Raw genomic sequence first — 8,515 nt, 5'->3', positions numbered from 1 at the left:
CTATACTGTATTCCATTCCAGAAGGTGTAAGGTTTGGAAACGGACGTATAATTGTAACGGCAATTGTTTTCAGTTCCTGGTAGTATTACCCTTTGATCTGACACTAGGGGGTACAAATTTATCAAGTAGTCTGGTAGTCTTGATACGTTTACATAACTATCCTACATCTACGCGAAGCAGTGTTGATATGTCTTGATTAACTAAAGAATGAGATAATTAGCCATATTCAATATGAAAGTGTTTTATAAGTCAAGTAACGAGATTTTTCCTTTCAGATTGGGCAAGAGATCAACCTTGGGTACAACATCCGAAGCTGTAATGTGCCCAGAGGTTTATAATCATTCATCCACCTTTGCTTTCCACTACTTGGCTGAGGACGAGTGAAAGACAGTAAGAATATTAACTCAGATGACTTGGAAAAGTTGGTAGAAGAAAAATAAAGGTTGATAGAAGAAAAAGTTCATTTCCACTGCAAATGAAAAATGTCGAGCTCTTGCCCTGAGGGAAAATATTGGCACTCAGCAAGATTTTACACAAGTAAGGGGTCATAACACCTGTCTCGATTCTAACTGTAGATGATGATGTGTTTATAATTGTATGAATGTTGTTCCTAGCTTCCCTTTTGTCTTACAACCTCGTAACAGCCTAACATGAAATATTAAATGTTATCTCTTGGTGATTAACCCATCTTTGGTTGTAGATGTGTCTCAAAAATAGTTGGCGATGGCACCTGCTCGGAATACGAGAGATAAAGGAAGTTTGTCTCTTAAGCTGTTTCTTCTCTTAACATCCTCAGAATCTATTATTTCAGTTCCTACGTTATGGTGCAGGACTCCGCTCACGAGTATTCTCACATCTGTAGCACAACATTTCATGTGATAACCTTTTTGTAAGTTCTTGCTTTACTTAGAGAAAACCCACTTCCAACCCTAATACCATTACATAGGAAAAAGTGTAGATTTTTAGTAAATTATTCATTCTTCACAGTTCGTTTACTCAGACTCCGCATATGTATTTTCATTCACTTTTAGTGAATTATTCGCTAGTTCAAGCAGCAGTTGAGAACTATCAGAATTGTAGGGGACTTAATTTGCGTAGGTGTTTGCAAACGTCATTTACGTTTGGCATCTTACAATGTGGTTGTTGACCCTAGGCAATCAAAAAGTACTAACACTCTATCAGTTAGAATTATGGAAGAGATTTCAGTGAGGTAAGGGGGTAGATAAGGGTAGGTATACAGTAGACTCGAAAAATTATTTGTGATAGTGTCGTTCAGAGCGAGGTATTTGGAATTGGGAACATTTTTGACTGTTGAATAAAAATGACGTAGTATACAGTAGTTGGAGGGTATGAAGATACGCAAGTTATGATGTTTGGGTACCGAGAATTCTCTGATTTATGCCAGGTTTTCCTATCTTACCGGGTAAAGGGATTACCTTATTTGTTTGTTACCCCCTCTCTCTCTTACTCTCTCTCTCTCTCTCTCTCTCTCTCTCTCTCTCTCTCTCTCTCTCTGATTTAGTTTTTCTTTTGCATTGGACAGAAATACCTTTTATTCTGTTATCTTAGCAACCACCACATTAAGGGGATCTCTCTCTCTCTCTCTCTGATTTATTCCAGGTTTCCCATCTTACAAGGTTAAGGGATACTTATTTAAGTCTAGTTAACATTCTCTCTCTCTCTCTCTCTCTCTCTCTCTCTCTCTCTCTCTCTCTCTCTCTCTCTCTCTCTCTCTCTCTCTCTCTCTCTCTCTCTTTTCGTTCCTTCAGTTCATGCCTGTATACCCGTACCTCAGTTTCGTTAATTCGCCCACTCTTGGCGTAGATGTATCACGGAAGGTGTAACAATACAGAAGGGAAATTCACAATTGGAGACTGAATGAGCCAGGATGCAGGATTTTCCCCCATGCTCATTTTATTGTGCTATGTTTTGCTAACTATCTGAAATGTGTCTGGGTTAAAGTCATGTTTATTGCTTCTAAAATTTTTGAGATTTAAGCATGTTATAAAATAACGTAACGTAACAGGCGAAGGAAGTGTAGGCGAGATAAATCAAAATCTTCAAATGAGCAAAGTTATTACAAACAACTATATTAAGTGTGATTGTAATCACTCGTGACAGGATACAAAATAAAGGAATTATCAATCATAATTAGTTTCAACAGACATTGACAAATTAATTATAAAATAGAGATGTTCTTCCTGATCTTGTTCCACTCAAACAATATCATCGCCGTTCAAGTTTAGTTTTGTAGGAGTCAATTAAGTATTTATGAAATTGCTTTAGTAAACTAAGTCTAAAATAGTTGTTTGTACTTATATTTTTGAGTTATCTTAAAAGCTGTGTATGTCTTGATTCCCGATATGTTTTGGAACCTGATTTTATCAATGTTTATCTTTCTTCCCTGACGTTAGTTACGCTCACTCTATTTGCTGCAATGGTGATTTCTCGATGTTTAAATCCTAAAAATAAATTACAGGTAGTGTTACGGGTGTACCTGCTGATTGACTCATGGCTAGTTTTCTCTTAAAACTCACCCGGTCGCAAATTCCTGAGATGTATTTTACTATTGGCATCAGCCCCAGTTTTTTCCCATGCCCTTATGTTAGGTTGAGGTAAAGTAGTATACCAAGAGTAATTTGGGTGTGGGAAATATTGCGATTATTTTCAAGATAATCCTATGGTTCGTTTTTAAGATATGGCGTTCCGCTTTTTTCAGGGAAAGGTCTCAGTAACATCTTGGGAATATGCTACCGGTTCTAGTGTAATGTCCATATACTTTTAAAATAGGCAGCCAATGAGTATTTAACTCTCCTTGTAGACATTAACGAATTAATACTGTAATATCTTAGGCTTTAGGCTTTCTACGCCATCACTATGTAGGGTTATATTTTTGTCTTTGTAAATGCTTGTATGATGTAAATTCAATGCTTCGCCACAATTTCAGCCAAAATTATGAGTTCACATATTTTATATTACCATATTCCTGTTAAACTTGTTCAGAGATTATCGTCAATGTAAGAGGCACACGAATAAAGCATTGGACATTTTTCTCTTCATATACTGTCAAATCCCCAGTAAACAGATTCAAAGAAATTATTTTTACTTGTTCGTCTGCATTTTATTGATGAATATATTTCAGAACGAGTGGGATAATTGGCTTCATTGTGTGGACTATCAGCAATTACCAAAAATTACTTGACTTCAGGACAGCTGAGGCTACGTTTGTCATCTGTACAGTGGACTGAATTTTATAGGATAGGGAAGCTCCGGCCGTAGCATCTGGTACTTAACAGAAATCTGCCCTGACTACGAGCAAGTAACATAATCTGACTTCAGGAATACAGCAGTGAGGCTACGTTTTTCATCTGTACGATGGTCAAGTATATAGAAAACGGGAAGCCTTTTCCCCGCCGGTCCGGGAGGAGTTCACCAGGGCAGTTTTCATCTACCTGAAACAGTATACTCCAGCTACGAGAAGCCATTTATCGGCGGTGACCACCATTTTGCCGAAGGAATCCCAGGAGACGTTTTTTCATTTACCAGGAAGCCATTTCCTCCACGGCCCTGGAGGAGTTTACCAGGGCAGGTTTTTGATCTACCCGAGGCCAGCACCCGGCGGCCGAGTTATATAGGTACTCACTGCAAATCGCATATTTCTCCAAAGTTGTTATTATGAGGGACCACTTTGCAACTGTGATCGTCTGGGAAGTGTAAATAGCCCAAGAACTGTTTTACTTTCCTCAAATTACTCATTTGTCACCTCTAAAACTTTCAGGTAATTGAAAATAAAGGTAGAAAACCAGAAGTTAATTTATTACACAAATTTATATGCAAATACCACAGTTTCGAAACCAGTATGTTAAAAAAAACATGTCCTGGGTTATCGACCACTGAAATTTTGTTCATAAGGCGGCGGCGATCCTCTTGCCTCGCATGCTAAATTGGTGGGCGAACACTTTATACTTCAGAACCTTCTTGCTTAGTTCCACAATCCTCGCGGTTTTCTGTAAAAAAATAAATATTAAGCTCTGCACATGTTAGTTTAAAAGCATAGTTTTTGGATCTGAGCATTCTGTACAGCTCGAATTTCATAGGTTAATTTTGTCGTTGGTACATTGTATGTATTTATTATTTATATAGCTTCAAATTTATGGCAGCATTGTAAGTTTCCTTACTATATAAAAAGCTTGATTGATGAAATAAGGGTAAATTAAATTACCTTTTCTTGCGAATCCGATCTTGATTCTTTGTTAGAGAATGCTCTCGAAGGCTTGTCGAGTCGTCGCCTAACCTTTAAGTGCATTTCTTATCAGATCAAGAAAAGGTAATTTAATTTACCCTTTATTTCATCACTCAAGCTTTTTTTGTGTTGAAGGGAATACCTTTTTTTCTTTCATCTTAGCAACTCTCTCTCTCTCTGATTTATGCCATTTATGCCAGGTTTTCCTATCTTGCTGTGTCTAGTTACCATCTCTCTCTCTCTCTCTCTCTCTCTCTCTCTCTAGTTTCCTCTTGCTGGCTACCTTATTTGTGTTTAGTTAACCTCTCTCTCTCTCTCTCTCTCTCTCTCTCTCTCTCTCTCTCTCTCTCTCTCTCTCTCTCTCTCTCTCAGACATGCCTGGTTTTCCTTCTTTTTGTGTTGAAGGGAATACCTTTTTCCTGTCATCTTAGTCCCCCACACATTCTCTCTCTCTCTCTCTCTCTCTCTCTCTCTCTCTCTCTCTCTCTCTCTCTCCCCCTCTGATTTATGCTAGGTTTTCCTATCTTGCAGGGTTAAAGGAAAATTTGCGATCTAACTCTCCCAAGAACACCAGTATGAAAAGAGCCGTTCTGGTGAGTGCTTCACACGATACCAGAGGGTGTGAGCCCGTAGGGGGTTAGTGCCGTCAGTACACTTCACGTGGTGCACTGTAGGCATTACTGTAGCTGCAACTCTTGCATTCCTTTTACTGTACCTCCATTTAGATCTTTCTTCCATCTTGCTCTCCAGCCTCTCCTAACAATGATATCGTAGTGCAAATGTCAGGTTCTCCTCCTGTTACACCCTTCAGCCCTACCTACTCCCAGTTTCCTTTCCAGTGCTGAATAACCTCACAGGTCCCATTGCTTTGCCTGTGGCCAAAATTCTATATTCCATTCCAGAAGGTGTGAGGTTTCGAAACTGACGTATAATTTTAACAGCAATTTATTTCAGTTCCTGGTAGTTTTACACTTTGGTCTGACACTAGGGAGTACAAATTTATCAAGTAGTCAGGTAGTCTTGATACGTTTACATAATTATCGTACATCTACGCGAAGCAGTGTTGGTATGTCTGATTAGCTAAAGAATGAGATAATTAGCCATATTCAATATGAAACAGTGTTTGAGTCAAGTAACGAGATTTTCCCTTTCAGATTGGGCAAGAGATCAACCTTGGGTACAACATCCGAAGCTGTAATGTACCCAGAGGTTTATAATCATTCGTCCACCTTCGCTTTCCACTACTTGGCTGAGGACGAGTGAAAGACTGTAAGAAAATTTGCTCAGATGACTTGGAAAAGTTGGTAGAAGAAAAATGAAGGTTGGTAGAAGAAAAGTTCATTTCCACTGCAAATGAAAAATGTTGAGCTCTTGTCCTGAGGGAAAATATTGGCACCCAGCAAGATTTTACACAAGTAAGGGGTCATAACACCTGTCTCGATTCTAAGTGTAGTTGCTGTTGTGTTTATAACTGTATGAATGTTTTTCCTAGCTTCCCTTTCGTCTTACAACCTGAAAACCTAACATGAAATATTAAATATTAAATGTTATCTCTTGGTGAAACCCATCTTTGGTTGTAGATGTCTCAAAAATAGTTGGTGATGGCAGTTGCTCGGAAGACGAGAGAGAAAGGAAGTTTGTCTCGTAAGCTGTGTCTTCTCTTAACATCCTCAGAATCAACTATTTCAGTTTCTGTGTTATGGTGCAGGACTCTGCTCACAAGTATTGTCACATACATTTCACAACATTTCATCTGATAACCTTTTTGTAAGTTCTTGCTTTACTTAGAGAAAACCCACTTCCAACCCTAGTACCATTACATAGGAAAAAGTGTAGATTTTTAGTAAATTAGTTTATTCATTCTTCACAGGTCGTTTACTCAACCTCCGCATATGTATTTTCATTCACTTTTAGTGAATTATTCGCTAGTTCAAGCAGCAGTTGAGAACTATCAGAATTGTAGGGAACTTAATTTGCGTAGGTTTTTGCAAACGTCATTTACGTTTGGCATCTTACAATGTGGTTGTTAACCCTAGGCAATCAAAAGTATTAACATTCTATCAGTTAGAATTATGGAAGAGATTTCAGTGAGGTAAGGGGGTAGATAAGGGTAGGTATACAGTAGACTCGAAAAATTATTTTTGATAGTATCGTTCAGAGCGAGGTGTTTGGAATTAGGGAACATTTTTGACTGTTGAGGAATAAAAATTATGTAGTACAGTAGTTGGAGGGTATGAAGATATGCAAGTTTTGTTTAGGTACCGAGAGCTCTCTGATTTATGCCAGGTTTTCATATCTTACCGGGTAAAGGAAACACCTTATTTGTCTAGTTAACACCCCCTCTCTCTCTCTCTCTCTCTCTCTCTCTCTCTCTCTCTCTCTCTCTCTCTCTCTCTGGTTTTCATACATTGCCTAGTTTTTCTTTTGCATTGAACGAAATACATTTTTTCTCTCTGTTAGCAACCACCACATTCTCTCTCTCTCTCTCTTTTATTCCAGGTTTTCCTATCTTACAAGGTTAAGGGTATACCTTATTTGTATCTAGTTAACACACACACACTCTCTCTCTCTCTCTCTCTCTCTCTCTCTCTCTCTCTCTCTCTCTCTCTCTCTCTCTCTCTCCACTTCCTTCCTTCAGTTCATGCCTGTATACCCGTACCTCAGTTTCGTTAATTCGCCCACTCTTGGCGTAGATGTATCACGAAAGGTGTAACAACACAGAAGGGAAATTCACAATTGGAGACTGAATGAGCCAGGATGCAGTATTTTTCCCCATGCTCATTTTATTGTGCTATGTTTTGCTAACTATCTGAAATGTCTGGGTTAAAGTCATGTTTATTGCTTCTAAAATTTTTGAGATTTAAGCATGTTATAAAATAACGTAACATAACAGGCGAAGGAAGTGTAGGCGAGATAAATCTAAATCTTCAAATGAGCAAAGTTATTACAAACAACTATATTAAGTGTGATTGTAATCACTCGTGACAGGATACAAAATAAAGGAATTATCAGTCATAATTAGTTTCAACAGACATTAATTATGAAATAGAGATATTCTTCCTGGTCTTGTTCCACTCAAACAATATCATCGTCGTTTAAGTTTAATGTTGTAGGAGTCAATTAAGTATTTATGAAATTGCTTTAGTAAACTGTCTAAAATAGTTCTGTTTGTACTTAAAATCTTAAAAGCTGTGTATGTCTTGATTCCCGTTATGTTTTGTAACCTGATTTTATCAATGTTTATCTTTCTTCCTTGACGTTAGTTACGCTCACTCTCATTTGCTGTAATGGTAATTTCTCGATGTTTAAACCGTAAAAATAAATTACAGGTAGTGTTATGGGTGTACCTGCTGATTGACTCGTGGCTAGTTTTCTCTTAAAACTCACCCGGTCGCAAATTCCTGAGATGTATTTTACTATTGGCATCAGCCCCAGTTTTTTTTGCCATTCCCTTGTTAGGTTGAGTGAGTTAGCAAACCAAGAGTAATTTGGGTGTGGGAAATAATGCGATTATTTTCAAGAAAATCCTGTGATTAGTTTTTAAGATAATTGCGTTCCTCTTTTTTCAGGGAAAGGTCTAGGTAACATCTTTGGAAAATGCTACCGGTCCTAGCGTAATGTCCATATACTTTTAAAATAGGCAGCCAATAAGTATTTAGCTCTTCTTGTACACAATCCAGTAGACATTAACGAATTTAATACTGTAATATCTTAGGCTTTCTACGTCATCACTATGTAGGGTTATATTTTTTGGCTTTGTAAATGCTTGTATGATAATGTAAATTCAATGCTTCGTCACAATTTCAGACAAAATTGAGAGTTCACATATATTACCATATTCCTGTTAAACTTGTTTCGTCAATGTAAAAGGCACACAAATAAAGCAATAGACATTTTCTCTTCATATACTGTCTTAACAGTTAACAGATTCAAAGAAATTATATTACTTGTTCGTTTGCGTTGTATTGAAGAATATTATATTTCAGAACGAGTGGGGATATTGGCTTCAATGTGTGGACTACCAGCAATTACCAAAGATTTACTTCAAGACAGCTGAGGCTACGGTTGTCATCTGTACAGTGGACTGGATTTTATAGGAAAGGGAAGCTCCGGCCGTAATATCTAGGAATCTGGTATTACGAGCAGAAATCTTCAGCAGTGAGGCTTTTTACGATGACCACGTATATAAGAAAACGGGAGGCCTTTTTTCCCCGCCGGTCCTGGGGGAGTTCACCAGGGCAGTTTTCTGCGATCTACCTGAGGCAGTAGTTG

The 8,515-nt window shown here is 38.0% G+C and overlaps 2 long non-coding RNA genes across 2 annotated transcripts in view; both read left to right on the top strand.

The window, feature by feature from the left end:
• Positions 1-3,383, top strand: part of LOC136839132 (uncharacterized) — a 26,014-nt gene extending 22,631 nt beyond the window's left edge. Inside the window, exons 3-4 of the long non-coding RNA XR_010853214.1 lie at positions 276-537; positions 3,143-3,383. This is a non-coding gene — a long non-coding RNA (uncharacterized lncRNA). The remainder of the gene's footprint in view (positions 1-275; positions 538-3,142) is intronic.
• A 163-nt stretch (positions 3,384-3,546) lies between these two features.
• LOC136839131 (uncharacterized) lies at positions 3,547-5,604 on the top strand. Its single transcript, XR_010853213.1, has 2 exons — positions 3,547-3,778; positions 5,398-5,604. It is a non-coding gene; the product is annotated as an uncharacterized lncRNA (long non-coding RNA).
• Positions 5,605-8,515: the final 2,911 nt, after the last annotated feature.

Source organism: Macrobrachium rosenbergii, chromosome 6, assembly GCF_040412425.1.
Source record: "Macrobrachium rosenbergii isolate ZJJX-2024 chromosome 6, ASM4041242v1, whole genome shotgun sequence".
Classification (NCBI taxonomy): Eukaryota; Metazoa; Arthropoda; class Malacostraca; order Decapoda; family Palaemonidae; genus Macrobrachium; species Macrobrachium rosenbergii.
This window is presented reverse-complemented; position numbering and strand designations above follow the sequence as displayed.